Here is a 19,153-nt window from a genome sequence, read left to right on the forward strand (position 1 = left end):
TTTATCTATTATAGTAGAGACACAGAGTAACCATGAGCTGTTTTGTCTGATGTGGCTGGTATAACTACAGTATAAAACTTAGTAAATGAGTTTGAGTTGACTTTATTAGTACCAGTAGGTCGACTCTTTCTGCAGCAAAGTTTGACAATTGATACAAACAATTAAAATCATGCATACTATATACCCATATATACACATATAAAAGATTACAATTTATTCAGAGCGACAATAGATGATGGGACAAAGCTATTCCTGAACCATTTTGTCCTACTATAAAGCATCTGAAACATTCGACCTGAAGGAAGCAGGAAAAGTCCTCAGACAGAGGATGAGGTAGAGGCAGGTGTATCCTGGGAAATTTTCTTACTCCTTGGTTTCAAGTGTGGTCTGAAAAATCTTTGTTCGATTCACCCTATTCACCCCTTCCCTTTAGCCCTACGCCTTCAAGCTAAAGAGAATTGGGACACCCCTACCCCTTGGCGTGCAAAACAAGGAGTAGGGGTAAGGGAAAGGGCTAAGGGGTAGAATTTGGATTGGGGCTTAATATTAAAAGCACAAGACTATTCTTTTGGTTTAATTTTGGAGACTTTGAGCCCCTTGGAGATCATCCTCCTTGTTCAATCATGGTCTTTTTTAATGTATGTGAGTGCCAGAAAGTTGTCAAAGTTTAACATTGTACAGTAAAATCTGCTGCAATGACGCTATTGTTGTTATGTTAATCTAGCATAATACCCTAGGGTTGCAATCTAATGGAAAGAAAATTGAAAGGCTGATGACTTTTTATTTGCGTGTTTTTTTTTCGTAACTAATAAATATTAATTGAAATCTTCAATACTTAATGTAAAACATGATTTCTGAAAACTCCCAGCAGGCACACAACCGCATAAGACGTTAACATTAGGATAGATTTAGGCCATGAGGTCAGGTGACCAATGTCCTGCGTCTAAGGATAATGCTATTTTCACATCCAATGACGACGTCAAATAACGTTGATATTCGGTTGATTTTAAGTTCTGTTGGAAAGTGACCAAAATCCAACGTCTGACAGATGCCATAGCTGTAACGTGAAGGTGTAACATAATTAGACGTTGATATTTGGTTGATTTTAGGTTGGACGTTGGACATTGACGTCAGCCTGACGTTTGGTTCTGACGTCAACCCGATTTTCATTTCCAAACAAAATCCAACGTACCCACGATGTTGGGGTACAACATCAATATAAGGTCATGTTGATGGCCTGTGCCTGTAGGGCTACTAAAATGTTTAGTTTTTAGTTTTAAGTGTTCATCAAAGGCGGCAACACCAATGCTACAAAAAAACAAATTTATTAAATTAAAAAAGCTGACACAAAGATTTTAGTTTTAGTCATTTCTATAAATCATGTTTATTTTGCAATTGTACTCTTCAATGCCATTTGAAACCAATGAAGTATTGTAGGAATCGCCAATGTACAGAAGGACTAATTTTAATGCGGTTTGTCTTATTTTTTTTTGGCATCTACATCAGCAATTCATCCAAAACTACTATTATTTGAGCAGTTTACTCATTCTCCCAAGATTTTTTGAGTTCTTCTTTAACTGGAAGTGTCTCAGTTTACACCCTTAGTGAACACCAGTACACAATCTTAAGGTGTTGTTATTATTTTATTTCTAAACGTCCTCTGCATTTCCACACACAGCACTGAGACTGAGAATGATTATGTGCTGTAGGCTCCATATTTCTGTTTTTGCATTGCACACTATACTGCCATTAAATATTACTGGTCTAGGCATTGTGCAGGATACTATTTTTAATGATTGTTCACTTGCTCTTAAATATACCCATGCCATTTGTCTGTTATTTTCTTTATGTGTGCATAACTTCCATCCATACTCCAAACAAAGCACCAATAAGAAGCCACATTTTTATGATGTCATCACGTAGATTTCTTACAAAGCATTTCACAGTGTTTTAAAAAACACAAAAATATAAGACACTAAAGTATTTTATTATAAAATATTAGGCCATTTTCATAAACCCTACAAATACAAATGACAAAATACTATTTTGTATTTGAAGTACACATTTTAAATACTTGCATCATAAATACTGTCCATCCCTGGTTAGAGATTTGAAACTTCTGCTATCATTTACTTTCTTTTAGCTTGTTCCAACCCTGTTTAGTTTCTTTCTTCTGTAAACATAAAAGAAGATACTTTAAACAATGTTGGAAAATCGTAATCATTGTCTTCCATAGTACTGTTTTACTACTACTATCCTGCAGACAAAATCTACACCACAGTCGTTGTACACAGGCACAGATAAAAAGCCAAACATACTCTAAGTGTCCCACCAGGAGGAGCTTCACTGAAGCGTGTTCATCCTCCATTACTCACATCATGCTTTTAACAGGCACAATCGTTCTCAATATTTCAGCGCGCATGCATATATGTGTTAACACGGCTGTGTTGTAAACACTCAAACAGCCTTGTGCCTTCAAGCGTGTGCACTTAGAATCGATGGACACATTCAGCACAAACTTCCCCAGCGGGAAGAGCATCCGGATCTCCATCTCCATTTCTCCCGGAGGGTTTGGACCTGGCTGACCTCACTCTCAGAGACGAATCCTCTAACAGCATCTCCAGAGCCGTACAAGTGCTCCAAGCAACCACAGTAGCTTTCACATCACTGACTGAAAATTATTCAGCTCCTTTTGCACGAACAGCCTTAAAAAATTCAGCTCCATAAAAAAGTCCATCCCTGTGTGACAGTGTTTTTAAAATATGCAACTCATATATGCAATTAACCGCTGCATAGATGACATAAACATACTTGCTCAGTTCAAAACAAGTTTAAAGACCCAACTATTCAGCAAAACACACACGCAATCTGTCAACGTTGGGATGTAAAAAAATATGGGACAACAAATAGCTTCAAATGATAGAATACACAGCAAACATTAGAAAATATTGACAATAAAATAAAAGGTTTAGCCTATTAAAACCAATGGCCTATCCAGAAATTAAATAAAGCTATAAAATCTACTTCACTTTTATTGTATTTGCATATTGATTAAAGTTACTATAGTTATTTAGTGAAGAGCAGCAAATGAATCTATTTCATTTGAATGTCTATTTGGGCACGCGCAAGTTTCAGAGTCAAAATACACACAAACACACAGGAGAAAGTGATGGTGTTTAACCTACATGGACATGTGTAGTCGAATTATTTGCCAAATTATTAAATGGTGGACTTTAACTGCAGTTTGGCTCTTTGATTCAGGGAATTCATTCATGTCCCTCGCGACAAACGAGATATTTGATTCGAGGATTTGCTCTAAGCGTGTATTTTTCATGCAATGTTTGATACCGCACGGCGAATGAGAGAAAAAAAACTCAGCATTTTCTGGAAACTTAGATGCACTCGGCAGGTAGCGTCAGAAAGCCGCGTGTGTTATTCCGGTCACAAAAAGCGGTAAAAACCCTACACGAGGTTAAAGTTTGGTTGTGGTGCTAACATGTTTACACTCGGTGCAATAGTGTGTTTGATACGAACAAACTGAATAAACAAAGAGCACTGGTCGCTCACTTACCAAATCTGTAGAGACAGGACAATCACCAGCAACTAGAGCCGCGTCTTTATGAAGAGAATACTACAAGCGAATCTGGATCTCAGCGTTTGCAGATGAGAACAGCACTCAGGTAAACAATGTTCCTCCTTAGACACGCAAGTTATTGTTGTCGAGCGTCGCGTACACTGTAATCCACACGTGAGTCTGCGCTCTCACAGAGAGGAAATGAAAACGAAACTTAACTGTAGCAAACTATAAAAGCAACACTTCATGCTTGTTTTGCCAATACAACGTGGTGTGTCTGTCGTCTAAGCACTATGACACTAATGAATATTAATGAAGTTGAACAATAGAGCGCGCTGATTGGTTTGAACCAAGCCTTACTCATGCATTAATGCAGCACACTGTAAGACGTAATAAGACACACTCTGGCTCAGACACCCAGTCTGCACGCTGGAATACAACGCTATTATGTCATGGCCGTGACGCAGCTTCAAAAATTCGATTCAAACCGAAAGTACGAATTTGCTTGAAATAACGCAAAAACAACCAATTTACACTTTTTAGTGAAATATAGGTGTCCTAATAGTGTTTTTAGCAGTGTGGGACACATATACAACTGTCAAAAGCTCAAAAAATATGTTTTGGTGTTTCGTGACCCTTTAAGAATGAGCAGATCTATAATGAAGCATTTGACTACTTTAGTAACTGTTTGTGCTCATTTAAGAGAAAATTAGTAGTGTTTAAAATAAAACACTCACAACAGAGCAAAGAAAAACCCTGAAAAAAACGAAAAGAAAAAAAACGAAAAAAATAAGCACTCTTCCGACGGTCCCTTACTGAGAGCTCCACTCAGCGTGAGCTCAACGGGATAAACGCAGATTGTGAGGGCTCAAACGGAGCAGTGCTCATAATGTCGAGCGAAAAAAAAAGAAAAAGACAGCTGTGAAACATAACCAGCTTTGTGTTTTTGTAGGAAACACACTTTAGATCTTTTTAGGGTAAGAGGTTTTTGAGTTATTGCCGTCAATCGTACTGGTTTTGATTCACCACAATGTAAATATAGCTGCAGCTATGTGACGTTGCACGACCCACCTTTGTTCACTGTGCGACCCACTAGTAGGTCGCGACCCACAGTTTGAAAACCCCTGGTATATGTATATGTATAGTACATGTATAGTTAGTATGGTTAGATTAAGCCCCGGTATGTTAGTTATGTATAGGTTAAAAATTGCTCTAGCTTCCATTGTTGTGTTCATATTTATGATTATGTTTATTCATGTATGTTACGTGCCAGCACGCATTGGTTATTTATGTTTGAATTATGTGTCTCATTGCATTTTTCTTTTTATCACTCCAGTTCACTTCCTTGTTTTTGCCTACTGCTGTTCCTGATTGGCTGGTTCACATCCACTTGATGCAACCAATCCTGACACTGCTTTATGCTGATTGGTTCCTCTGTGACAACTCGGTTCCAGTTTCAGCCAATCAGATTACTCCAGCTCACTAGATATTTTTTTGTCTGCCAGCAGTTTGGGAGTCTTTGTTGGCTCACCTTGTTACTGGTTTTTGTGCTTGTTTGCTTGCTCGCTTGATTGAACCTGTGTTTATATCCCCATTTTGTTAAGTTTTGTTGTGATATATTGTCCGTCTTATCCTTTATTTACACTGTGTTGTTATTTTGGTTTAGTCACTGTCTAATCTTACCTGTGTAATCATTCATTCCCTTTCCTCATGTTTCCCTACAGAGGTTTGGTAGAAAGACTGGTAGGCAAGTAGGTCACGTGACATACATTTCAACACATAGGAGTGTCTAGAGATACACTAGGGAAGGGGGTGAGCGCCAACCCGTGTATTTTTGGTTAAGTGGATAGTTAGTGTAGTTTAGGTAAGACGTCTTGGACGTTGAAGATTTATTTTTCACATTTTTGTTTATTAGATTAGATTAGCTGGGATTTGATATCAGTAAGACTGTTTGGTTTTGATTGTTTCTTTGCTTTAGCGCCACCCATAGCCAGTCTTTCTAATTTATGTTTTGTTTTGGTTGTGATTTGTAAATATTGTAAATAGCTCACTCACTGCTTCACTTATCACCACTTGTAATAAATCACTTTATTTGCACAGCAATTCTTGTATGTGGTCATTACTTTGAGTACAATTTTCTTTGAGTTTTTGTTTGAACAAAATCCTTGATCAAGTGTGCAACCCCACTTCCCTAGACTGCCCAGGGGTTGTAACAATGTAACAAATTTATTTCACAATAAAAATCAACTCGAGTATAGTAGTTTATATAAATATCAATTTACAAAGCATACAATAACATTTAATTTAAATTATAATTCTGACAACTAGTTACAAAGCTACAAAAGCAATTAAAACATGTGATATGGCTTTAAGTGAGATGTACCTTTCCTACAAATTAGATTTCACCTTTCGTTATGTTACCAGCCAAAAGAAATAAAGCAAGCCTAATGCATATAAGCGTTTAATTTTCTGTGTAAGGATTCTTTTGTTGGTCTGTCAGTGAGCCGTGAAGGTGTAATTAATCAAGACCACTCACATGTTCCCGAAAGAGAGATTCATACATATTATTTAGCCTAATCTCCATGTCTAAGACGGTAATGGTAATTAAAACATTGCGGGGTTGATGTGAATGGTGCGCCGGCGTGCCAGCGAGCCCAGACTGTGTAGGAGGAGCAGCCCGAGGAACCGGTGGAGTTTCTGGCAGCGCAGCAAAAGAGCACATTTGTCTCTCACAGTCGCCAAGCGCCACTCCTCCAACACTTCAATGGACGGATTAAGTTTCTGCCTGTTTTTTTCCCTTTTGTCAGACTCATGATTCATTTAAAGAATCGATGAATAGAGGTTACCTTTGAAAGCCTGGAGCTCTTAGAGTACGACATGCGTGCTTTTACAGCGTCCTGGGCTACTTGAGAACTTTGCGGTGAGAAAACCAACACATAAAAGAAATCCACTACTGTATTTCAATGTGGATCTGCTGAAAAAGAGAGCACGTATATCTGGATAGAGACTGGAACTAGGGCTGGAAAAATAAGCAATACAGTATTCATTCATTTTCCTTCAGCTTAGTCCCTTTTTTCATCGGTGGTCGCGAAAGCAGAATGAAACGCCAACTTATCCATCATATGTTTTACAGAGTGCATGCCCTTCCAGCTGCAACCCAGTGCTGGGAAACATCCATACACACTGATTCACAAACATACAAACAATACGGCAAATTTAGTTTAATCACCTATAGCACGTCTTTGGACTGTGGGGGAAACCGGAGCAGTGTTGAGTATTGCGATAATGATTTTCCTACAGTATGATATCAAATTTTCCTTGAATTTTTTTATTATTATTTTTTAAATCATTTATTTATGTGGTGATATTAAAATAAACAGGTAAAATATTTTTTTTTTTCAGATCTAATTCATACTAAAAAAAAGTGTGTCAAGGTGAAAACATTTAGTCTTTAATACCTTAGCAGATATTCTGACTCTGATTGACTGTTTTCCGCCATTTGTGTTTATTTTAAGCTCTGGGTTCACCTTCGGGCCGGTCCAGCCAATAGCTGAACAGCAACTAGTGGGGCTAAACATGGTATGTGATTGGTCAAATTTGAATAAACAACCACTGCATAAAATACATGTAATTTATCACACATGTCTGCGAAACGATTGCATACTAATATCGCAATAAAGATATTCTTGCGATATATTGTGCAGCCCAACACCATTTTGAGTCTCCTGTGGCAGTACCATTGTACTGTGATAGCAATATTACATCTATATAATTCCTTGTGGTACTTTAAGAATAACATTGATGTGCCATTATAGGGATGTGACGAGATCTTGGCCTACACGATCTCGTGAGACTAAATAGCAAAAAGATTTCTCGTCGAGGTGAAAAGTTGTCTCGTAAGTGATGTTATGATGGAATTTAGCTCTGAAGATAGGAGGCAGGATCGAATTTGAACCGCACATTAAACGCTTTTCACACACCTGGCAACCCGGGCTGCCTTTGTTGCGCGTCAATCCTTTGCTTGGGTGGGTAAGTGTGACGTAACGGCTTTTTTCACCACAGTTCAAAAGTTGCCACGTCCAAAATCACAACTTAACCACAGCTCATAACATGCGATGAAATAGCACTTTAGATATACTTAGTCATAATCATCATAAACACAAATCAAATTAAGACATGTGGAGTATTCCTATTTTAGTTGCATTGTTGAAGTGCAGTAAAGACATGTAAATGCTGTAATCAAACTATTAAAGTAATCTAGAACTTTTAGCCAGGGACAGGATAGTCCATACACACACGACTGTTTGACACTATTCTGTGCACCTATCGAGTACTATTAAATAGTACTAAATAATACTATTATAGAATAGTATTGCATGATTTTTGATGCATGTATTCTTATATGGTGCCATAGATATATACATTAGATGTCGCCTGGCCTATTGTTGTCTATTAGACGGAATGCGTCAATAGCGCCTCCATCTTGCTACAGGGTAGCGCTCCTTTGAAATGAATGCGGGACCAAGGTACAGTGGAGGACTGTGGCCATCCAAAGCCAGAGATATACACATATACACATATATCTATGATCAGGAGTTTTCCTGGATGTTAGTATGTAATTTTTTTTTTTCTAATTACGAAAATTATAATTTTACATCACTTTTCTACATTGATGGATCAGTGACCGCACGGGCATTCCTAACAAAAAGCTTGTGTTTGTGTGTACAGAAATGTACTATTCACCCTCCCTGTTAAATTTGATCTAATCATGTCCTGAAACACACCTCCTCTCCTGCTTTCACTTCTCATACTGACGGAGGGAGCGATTCGTTTGTGAATGAATCCCCCGAACGACACTTTCACTAACGTTAGCCGACAATAATACAAGTTTCTGGCAGCGCAGCATCTCGTTGTCATATTTCTTTTGCATTGTTTGCTGATTTTATTCAACAAAACTAGCATAAGCCGAGTGTTAAGTGCGAGTTGGAGCTGCTTTGCCGTATGGTGAATGCAGTAAGTGACTGTATTACCATCAATAACGTTACCTGATTAGCGCAAAAGTTCAGAACATACAAAAACAGAAAAAAACTTAATATTACCTATGAAATGTTCTGCCTTTGTGCTTTGTTTTCTTTGTTTGCTCGTTACTACACCCGTAGACAGCGCTAAAGTCCCGCATCTTCAATAACACTGTCTTGACTAGTGCAGTTGAATGACATTTGTCCTGGGAGCACTGTACCAATGTGGCGACGCTATTGACGCATGCTCAGGGACCCTATGCAATATCTAGAGTATATATCTATGATATGGTGCAAATACCAGATTTTTATAAAATGATCTAAAATAAAAAGGTAAAGGAAAAATTAACAATTATTAATGACAAAATAAAATAAAAAGCATTTAGACCTTAAAAACGCCATAAATGACTGAAAACCGACAGAAATTTTTATTCTTGTTGGCTGTTGTCATTTTCAACTCTTGAGTCCTGACATTAGTATTTTTTTTTTAACTCTAAATTTACAGGGTTGTGCCCAAACTCAGTCCGGGGGAGCTGGTGTCCTCTATAGTTTAACTGAAACTTCCTTCAACACACCTGCCTGGAAGTTTTTATAGTATACCTAGAAAGAGCTTTATTAGCTGGTTCAGGTGTGTTTAATTGGGGTTAGAACTAAAACATGCAGGACACCAGCCCTCCAGGACCAAGTTTGGGCACAGACTGGAGAAATGTGTATAAAGATAGTAAAGTTCCCATCTGATTGGTCACCTTCGGATAAACAACCTATGCATGCAGCACAATCGTAATATGATGTTTCTGCCTTATCGCCTACCCCTAATGGTAACACCACTATGCTTTTTTCCCCATCAACACAACAATACTGAATGATTTATATGACACATAATGTTACAAGATACTTATTTTACAAATTTGCAGTATCACAGTGCACACATCCACAAAAACAATGGTAGACGTATCATATTAGATGTCTAATGCAGTTGTTTGACCTGGACTCCTGACTGACAGTGTTTCTGGCAGATTTGGACATGGATGTAGTGAAATAAGATCCGAACAGGAAAACTCCCACATCCCCCCCTTCATTCACATAGCAGGTGGATTGAGCCGAGCAAACAGGCCTTGTGTATGAGTGGAAAATCCAGTTTGCCAACTCTACTGTGTGTTTGTGGAGAGCTGCGTTTCTCTCAGGATTAGAAAGTCAAAGGATTTGAGCCTTTCTAATGCATGAATTGGTCACCTTTTCCCTACTGGGCCTTTTGCGTGCCACGCTGGGTTCTGATTAGTTCTGAATGACTGCATTTCTGTGCAAACCACTTCTTAAATCTGTCATTAGACATTTAATTACTGCAAATGACTGATCAAGTGGCAGGTCTTATATTCAGTATAGAATATAAAGTCATGCTGCAGTGGAGAAAGAATGAATATTGTGTCCGACTCCCATGAGCTTGGAGGACTGCATCCATACATCTCTGCAATGACTCAAATCACTTATTAATAAAGTCATCTGGAATGACAAAGAAAGCGCTCTTGCAGGACTCCCAGAGTTCATCAAGATTCTTTGAATTTATCTTCAATGCCTCCGCCATCTTACCCCAGACATGCTCAATATTGTTCATGTCTGGTGACTGGGCTGGCCAATCCTGGAGCACCTTGACCTTCTTTGCTTTCAGGAACTTTGATGTGGAGGCTGAAGTATGAGAAGGAGCGCTATCCTGCTGGAGAATTTGCCCTCTCCTGTGGTTTGTAATGTATGGGCAGCACAAAAGTCTTGATACCTCAGGGTGTTGATGTTGCCATCCACTCTGCAGATCTCTCACACGCCCCCAAACTGAATGTAACCCATGACATTTCCTTCCCCAAACTTGACTGATTTCTATGAGAATGTTGGGTCTACGCGGGTTCCATTAGGTCTTCTGCAGTTTTTGTGATGATTGGGATGCAGATCAACAGATGATTTATCAGACAAATTGACCTTCTGCCACTTTCCTCAAATGATCAACTAGAATCGACAACAGGGATCGACAACAAGATTTTTGTCAGGTAGCGTATTGCATATCATTAACCAATTCGTCAAGACTCTCTCATTTGACCATTATTCGACCGGTAGACTGTAATATGCTCTATATTTTACATTTATGTCACACAGAGTTTGCAAAATTCTGTCGTACGGTGCTGTAAAAAGGGACGGAATAAAACAAGATGATTAGATGTTGATATTGAGAGCGATTGCTCCAAATGTAACATTTGAAGAGTTCACAATTAGCTGATGATTGATTATAAAGCTTGTTTGGCATGCTGTCCCAGGAGAGAGCCCTGAGCTTATAAAATCCTCGAGCCCAGGGCTCCTGCCCATTGCAGGGCGAGAGGGGAGTTTGAGCTCAGGTAGATCTCGAGAACTCCCCTGCTGTAGTTGAACAGATAGTGTAATGATCAGATAGTGATTGCTCTCAAGAGATAAATACTTACTAGGAGCATGTCTATAGTGCTGATTTCGATTAGTCAATTAACTTAAGCTGCAATTTTTGGACGGTGGGAGAAAACCGGGGGGCCTGGGGAAACCCCACGTGAGCATGGGGAGAACGTGTAAACTCTGCACAAAAACGTTGGCTGGCTTGGTAATGACTAGAACCAGTGACGTTCTTGCTGTGAGGCAACAGTGCTAACCACTGGGCCACCGTGCCCCCATCTAGGAAAGGAAGAGGAGTAGGGGTGGAAGGGGGGATTCTTTAAAACGAAGATGACTGTGGTTTGAAACTTAGGGTATTTATAGAGGCTTAGGAGTCGTCTGATTGGTGAATCATAAATTGAATAATGCAGGGCCGGCTGCAATCAATCATAAGCACATGATCCTCTCGAAATAAATTTCACTTCAGTACAGAGAGGTCACATTTTGATCTTCGATTAGTCTCACACAATGACGTAATGCAATTTTGCAGGTCAGAGTTCACCAAGCTTGAACTTTCGATACATCAACATGGGAAATTTGTCGTGCGAGCTTGCGTTTCTGGTTTGCCGTACTCAAATGTGTATGAATGGAAGCATAAAGGGTAAAAGGTACAGCATGACCGCAGCTTAAGTGTGGATGCCGGTAAGTGAGCCTGTATGGCACATATCACGCATCTTAAGGTGTAAAGTGTGGACAGTGTATAGTTTTTCAAATAACAGTCTCACACCTTAGAAAATGGAAACATTCTGCCATCTTGCGTGTTTGGTATGCACTTGATTCAGCTTCTTTAACTAAAGCAACTCTTCACACAGACGTTGTGTGTCAAGTTTGTAAGTGTGCTTTAGGAGCACATACTTGAAGTGTTGCCATGTCCATGAGCGATACTTATTTAGCAAATTTAGGCTTGTTGTTTGGGCTTGGCTCATTAAGCGATCTAGTTTATGAAGTTAATAATGTTGGCAAGTGCAGGTTGTGAAATTTTGGTTTGTGGATAATTTCCAAGATAAACCATTTGCATTTAAATGTATTATGGGTTTGTTCTTATTAGCCTTTTTTTGTTTTTTTTTGTTTTTTTTAAAGATCTGGCAACACAAAAGTGTCAAGATGTACTTAAGCTCCCAATAATGTCTTGAACCACACATACAGATTAAAGACAAAGGTCTGACAAGTTTAAATATATAATTAACACAGCTGTTTGCAGAGTTTTCATAAACGGGATTGTCATTATTGTGTGGCTGTCACAACTATAAATCACTGAAATCAGTCTGTACGGAACAGGATTTGACACTAAAAGATGAATTGAGAACCTAATTTAACTGCAGTGTGTATGCAGGTGGTTTCTTAAAGGAATATTTAACCCAAAACTAAACATTCTGTCATCATTTACTCACCCTTTCAAAGCTTTACAATACATTTCATTCTTCTGTTAAACACTAAAGAAGATATTTTGAAAAATGTTGGAAACATGTAACCACTCACTTCCATAGCATTTGTTTTTTTCCTACTATGGAAGTTAATGGTATCCGATTTCTAACATTCTTCAAATGATCTTTTGAAAGAAACACACAAAAAAATGTTGGTATTTTCTTGATGATTTTTGGGTGCTCTGTCCCTTTAATGCCTGAATGAAAAATGCCAGTCTCATTCATAAAACTGCATAGAAACCTTCCTAAAAGTGAACGTAAGCCAGAATACATTTTTGTTTATTTATTGTTGATTATGGGTCATATCAGTTTAATTAAATATGCTTTCTTAGAGTTTACTTAGTGCTGGGCGCACTTTCCAATCAGATTAGTTTATTTATAGATCACAACTTTGGCATGAAAAGTGGAATATGCATATTTTCACCCCCGTTTTGTGTGTAGGACATGATTATAAATGAGTCTATGAATATAATTCCAGGCCTTTCATTCACATTAAGTTGTGTCAGGGTTTACACAGAAATCCAAGAGTGAAATTCAATACCTTTAAAGACCTTTTTAAAACACTTTCTGTACATTTTGAAACCTCATTTCCACTTTAGGTTTTAACAGGTTACATTGGCAACATTTTAACTTACAGAATTCTCACTAAATACTTATTGTAATGAACTAATCCTGAACTAAAACATTCATGCTGAGTGAAAGCGAGCTCGACTATATGGTTGGCAGCAAACCACCCAGTTTGATATCGCTCAGGTCCTACTCTCATCATATAAATAAATCCACGCAAATTTCAGAATAAAGGCCTGCACCTAACACAAATTAAAAATGTAACTAAAAATTGGGCTCAAAAATGTTATACCTCGTCAGATGGCATTGGATTTTGGACAATTTCATTTACTACATTTTACAACACCGCAGATACCCTGTACAAAATTAAACACCTTGAATACTTTTTAAAATATAAAACCGATATAAACATCTAAAGCTTGCAGTTTGTCAATCAAATACTCTCTAGTATGCCCCACCCCCGTTAAGACTTGCTTTTTATTTGCTGTGCTTGAGCTCAAATTCACTTCACATCACAAGAGAGGGCAAATTCTTCAGCAGGATAGCGCTTCTTCTCATACTTCAGCCTCCACATCAAAGTTCCTGAAAGCAAAGAAGGTCAAGGTGCTCCCGGATTGGCCAGCCCAGTCACTAGACATGAACATTATTGAGCACGTCTGGCATAAGATGGAAGAGGCATTGAAGATGAATCCAAAGAGTCTTGATGAAATCTGGGAGTCTTTCTTTGCCATTCCAGATGACTTTATTAATCATTGCAGAGATGTATGGATGCAGTCCTCCAAGCTCATGCGAGTCAGACACAAAATGGTGTGGGTTGTTTTTTTCTGATTGGATGCATGAAAGTGGGCAATTTTTTTCAGAAAGATGTGGAAAAGTGTTTTGGGAGAGTTATTACAACCTAAAAGACTCCTCTTTCTCATCATTTCTGTTGGTTGTCAAAACTGGCAGCTGAAGGGGCGTGGTCAAGTATGTTAGCCACGCCCAATACCTTAGACAGACGTAATCCGACAATTTAACTGAAAACAAAAAGGAAGAGATTTCAATTTCAGATTTCAATTAAAGATTACAAGGGCAAACTATTTTTTTTTTTCTTAATGACGTGTGCAGATGAATAGCACATCACAAAACTGGCAAATGTGAGCTAACAAAATAAATAAGATCAACAAAGTTAGTTTTGATTTCATGTGTACTTTAATGAAAGTGTCTTGGAGAACACAGACTCCATTCAGACACTAATATCCATCTCAGCCGACATAGTTCAAGTCTCAGGTTAACAAGCTCAGACTAACTGCTGTGCACTAGAGACTGAACTGCAGGAGTTATACTGCAAGTCCTTACATAACAGATTCTTCCCTCCAGCCCTGAACACTGTCAGATCCCGTCAGGACGTTTCCCGTCAGCGGTGACCCAGCATCAGTCTGTCTGCAGCTCCACAGTCCCTGCTGAAGATCAAGTGTTTCTGGCGGCAAATCAAAATCCCAGGGCTTAAAAGAGCAGTTGGAAATGTCACAGGCAAGTTGTGCAGAATTAATCAAGAAGGAGCTTCTGTATGCGAGCGATACAGCACATCATATTTACTGTCAGCTAGAGAAATTTCTGTTTATTTATAATGAAAAAAAACTGGCAAATAAAATACCACACGACGAAAATGAAGCCATATAGAGAGACCTGAGAATAACAAATTAGTTATAAATGTTTCAAACTGTCACAGTAAGGCGTAAGGGTAAGGCGACACGGTTGCTTATTAGTTAGTACCACTGCCGCTGGTTTGAGTCCCGACTGGGCCATTTCTGTGTGGAGTTATGTGTGTAACCCCATTGGTCTACGCCACCCAACCCGCTCTGAGCTGTTATCGAACCGCCGACCTTCCGCATGGGAGTCGGTTGTTCTACCAAGGAGGATAAAGACCATGGCCTCTGGCGTTTGTCGCAAGAGCACCTGTAAAGGTCAGAGGATTGAGGTTTACCTACACAGCACTTACTAGCTGGCCTCCGTTACACTCACCCCCCTAAGCAGCACTCCCATCCGGGTCACGGCACCAGCGTAAACCTCACTCCCATCAAGGTCCTACACGACGTAACCCCCTCCGAGCCGGTATCGAGCCCGTTCGGAGTCCGTTGCTCTAACAGGGAGGGTAAAGACCATAACCACTAGCATCTGTCGCTAGAGCACCTTTAGAGGTCAGAGGAGTGAGGTATACGTGCACAGCACTTACTAGCTGGCCTCCGTTACACTCACCCCCCTAAACCTCGCTCCCATCCGGGTCACGGCACCAATGTAACCCCGCCGGTTCTACACCACCCAACCTGCTCAGAGCTGGTATTGAACCGCCGACCTTCTGCATGGGAGTCAGCTGCTCTACCAAGGAGGCTAAAGACCATGGCCTCTATAGCGTCTGTCACAGCACTTACTTGCTGGCCTCCGTTACATGTGCATGTTCTCCCTGTGTTGGCTTGGGTTTACTCCAGGAGCTCCTTTGTTACCGAGTGTCTTAACTGTTTTGTTTTTACAAATTTTGCATATTAAAACCAATAAACAAAGAATTAAAAAAAAAAAACACAATTTGTAGACAAAAATGTTTTTGAAACACATTTACTTCAACCTAAATTACTGAATAAATGTATTTCTTTAAAATAAATAAATAAATAAAATACTTCAACCAACAGTGACAGATTTAACATATTTGTATTATAATTTGCAGGAATCCACAACACATGCTTTCAGAATGCTGTGTAACTTTCAAGCAACCTGGTTTTGTGCGGCGGATATAAAGAGACATTGATTGAGTGCTTATAAATGAGGACACAAAACAAGAAGTGAATCGTCCATGTGAGTGACACGGCAACACGCTGGCCGCTCGGAACGGCTGAATAAATTGTGGCGTGCGGGGGCACAGGGAGAAGAAAACACACCCCGTCTCTCCTAGAACAACAACAAAGATAAACTCCTTCTGCAGTCACCAATTGGCTCTGGACGGCCCTTCACTTTCACACAGGCGTGAAAGACTCGAGGACCTTGAATGGGAAAATTGGCCAAACGAGGAGTTATTTCCTTCATCTGAGATGTGGAAGAAAAACAGACGACAGAAAGGACAGCTCGCTCCCACACTCCTTCATTCATCCAGCCCTGAATCGAGATCACTTTTCGTCCTGAACACGTCTTTTATGCGTTTGCATGGCATTTTTAACAAACGTACCATGGTAACCCTGATGCAGGATCAGACTCTAAATAAAGCTGAGGGCTTTTGACAACTCTTCATCCTCAGGGGTCAAAGGTCAGAGTGAGAGGCCGCCTTCTGGGAACACTAAAAAGTTGTCCTATTGTGAACATACAATTACGGTTTGTTACCACAATTTCGTGTTAACCCAGTTAAGGAAGACGGACAGAACTGGAGAAGCTGATTTGAGTCCCTCGCAAAATAATAATAAAAAAAGAGCAGTTCTGTAGGAACTACAGGGGTCTAACAGAAAAAACAACAGGCCATTACAATTATTTCAATCTGAATGCACAATAATATGTATACAAAATTAGGGGGATTTCCCACAGGACGTACTCTTGTGTTGAAAAAGAGCAGGGCTGGGGCAGAAGACATGCTGCTTTTCCAAGCTGAACTACATTTTATTGAATATTCTCTGATGAAAACATTATGCTAGCAGTGTGAGGTGCTGAAAACACACATGCCACATGTGCAAATTCTCCAGCTGGATAGCGCTCCTTCTCATACTTCAGCCTCCACATCAAATTTCCAGAAAGCAAAGAAGGTCAAGGTGCTCCAGGATTGGCCAGCCCAGTCCACAGACATGAACATTATTGAGTATGTCTGGGGTAAGATAAAGGCATTGAAAATGACTCTAAATAATCTTAATAAACTCTGGGAGTCCTGCAAGAACGCTGTCTTTGCCATTCCAGATGACTTTATTATTAAGTGATTTGAGTCATTGCAGAGATGTATGGATGCAGTCCTCCAAGCTCATGGGAGTCATACACAATATTCATTCTTTCTCCGCTGCAGCATGACTTTATATTCTACACTGGGCATTATTTCTGTTCAGTGACAAGACTTTTGTCTAAGCAAAGTCAGAGCTTACTGTCCTAATTAAATCATGAAAAATCAAGCCATAATCATATTTTATTTTGGTCAAATAAGCGGAATCTAGAGGCCTTTGCCTTTCATATAAGCCACATCTGATACCAAATGATCAACTAGAAGTCAAGTTATTATTTGTTGTTATTAAAACTTGGATAGGCGACAAGACTTGTTTCAGGTAGTGTACTGTATAGTTTTGTTTGTGTGTGTATGTGTGTGCGCGTGTGTGTATATGCATAATAAATATACACAGTACACACAAAAATACTGTATAAATAAAAACCTTTAATTCTAGATGCAATTAATTGTGAATAATTGTCTAAACGTACTACCAGGAAAGAGGCTTGCTATATATAAGTGGAGTTTATTTGAATAACAAACGGACCGACTATAAAAATAAAAATAAAAACAAGCTAGGAGCTCTCAAAATAAACGTAAAATTGATTAGAATAAAATTAATAAAAACAAAAAACTATCACAGAATCTGGATGATGCTAAAACAACAGCGAATGGAGCTGAATACTGGTAACTTCAGCTGCGTTTTTAATTTGACATTCCCTCTCAAAAAAAAAAACACTGGCAGCCTGAGATGCTGAAAACAAACCTGTCAGCGAGTTCTTTGTATTTTCTTTGCATTATCTTTCACAACATACAGTACATGCCAGCAACGGGAAACACAAAGCTTAAAAATAGCATCTTGTTTTCCATCACACTTCCACATATTTCAGTCTTGCAGTGGAAAATGTTCCTGGAGGTCTGCAGAAGAGCACATTAACATAAAACTTGTACTTTTGCCGCAGTTTGTGACACAGTATGCTAATTTTCTGCATGCCTGGATTACACAGATGACCTTTTACATTTGACCAAATGTGCAATAATAATCAGATTGTAAGAAATAGTTATACTCTCCCATAATGCATCATTTTTGTGATGTAGTGAATAACTAATATTGTTACACTACTGTGAGGGTTGGTTTTAGGGTTGGGGTAGACGTTAATAAAATACAAACAGGTAATTTAATAAATAATATAAATAAAACTCAGTATAATTACTGTTTTTACATTACTGTGAGAGTTATATCGAAAGTTTGTCCTGTAGACTATCAAGAAAAAATATAGCTTAAAGGGGCTAATGATTTTGTCCCTAAAATGGTTTTTAAAATTTTAAAAACTGCTTTTATTCCAGCCGAAATAAAACAAATAAGACTTTCTTCAGAAGAAAAAATATTATCAGACATACTGTGGAAATTTCCTTGCTCTGATAAACCTAATTTAGGAAATATTTAAAAAAGAAGAAAATTTTTTGAAGGGGGGCTAATATATCTGACTTCAACTGTATTTAATATGTAGTCAATATAACGTGTCTCTAATACAGCAACAAACTCTGTAACGCATCAGATGTCATTCGCTTGATGTAAATGCTAGCGCTCCTGTTTTTTTCCGCAACCTCGCTGCATTCACATCCTGAATGTTTACAAACCGGTAATTCGCCTATTGCAAAAGCTACTTAGTTCATTTATAAGTACGCAGCCCACACAGGTCGGCACGCAAAGACTTCTCAGTTATGGTGAAAAATCTATTTGCCGATGGAGGAAATAAATATCTTTTTATGTATGACTGTTGCAATTTATTCATGTTCGAAAAATGAGAAATCTCCAAAGACTTACTTTTTATGCAGAATAAGCGTCGTATGCAAATTATGGGCATGCAAATCACAAGAATATTTTAGAGCATCATGTGCAGCATGCAATAACCAGAATTGCATTTTTTTTTCACTCAGTCTCTTATTATAGCCAGTCACTAATGAGCTCATACACACACACACACACACACACACACACACACACACACACACACACACACACACACACACACACACACACACACACAGGTCTGTCATTATCACTGAGACTTCACCCACTGCTAGCTTCACAATGAGGCTGTCTAGACCCCAAACCTAAGCAGACAGTAAATTCCCCTGGAGATCTTTAATCAGCACAGGGCGGGAAGGGTGAGCAGCTCTGGAGAGACATCAAGCAAAC

At 38.9% G+C, this 19,153-nt stretch overlaps 1 protein-coding gene and 1 long non-coding RNA gene across 8 annotated transcripts in view; both read right to left on the reverse strand.

Moving 5' to 3' along the window:
* The window catches only part of fzd3b (frizzled class receptor 3b), a 73,815-nt gene that overhangs the window by 32,299 nt on the left and 22,363 nt on the right, over window positions 1-19,153 (reverse strand).
* LOC147839922 (uncharacterized) lies at window positions 5,476-14,484 on the reverse strand. Its single transcript, XR_015513070.1, has 2 exons — window positions 13,827-14,484; window positions 5,476-10,041 (listed from the first exon to the last, which is right to left on the reverse strand). It is a non-coding gene; the product is annotated as an uncharacterized LOC147839922 (long non-coding RNA).

The sequence above is a fragment of the Danio rerio genome, chromosome 17 (assembly GCF_052040795.2).
Source record: "Danio rerio strain M-AB ecotype USA chromosome 17, GRCz13ab, whole genome shotgun sequence".
Classification (NCBI taxonomy): Eukaryota; Metazoa; Chordata; class Actinopteri; order Cypriniformes; family Danionidae; genus Danio; species Danio rerio.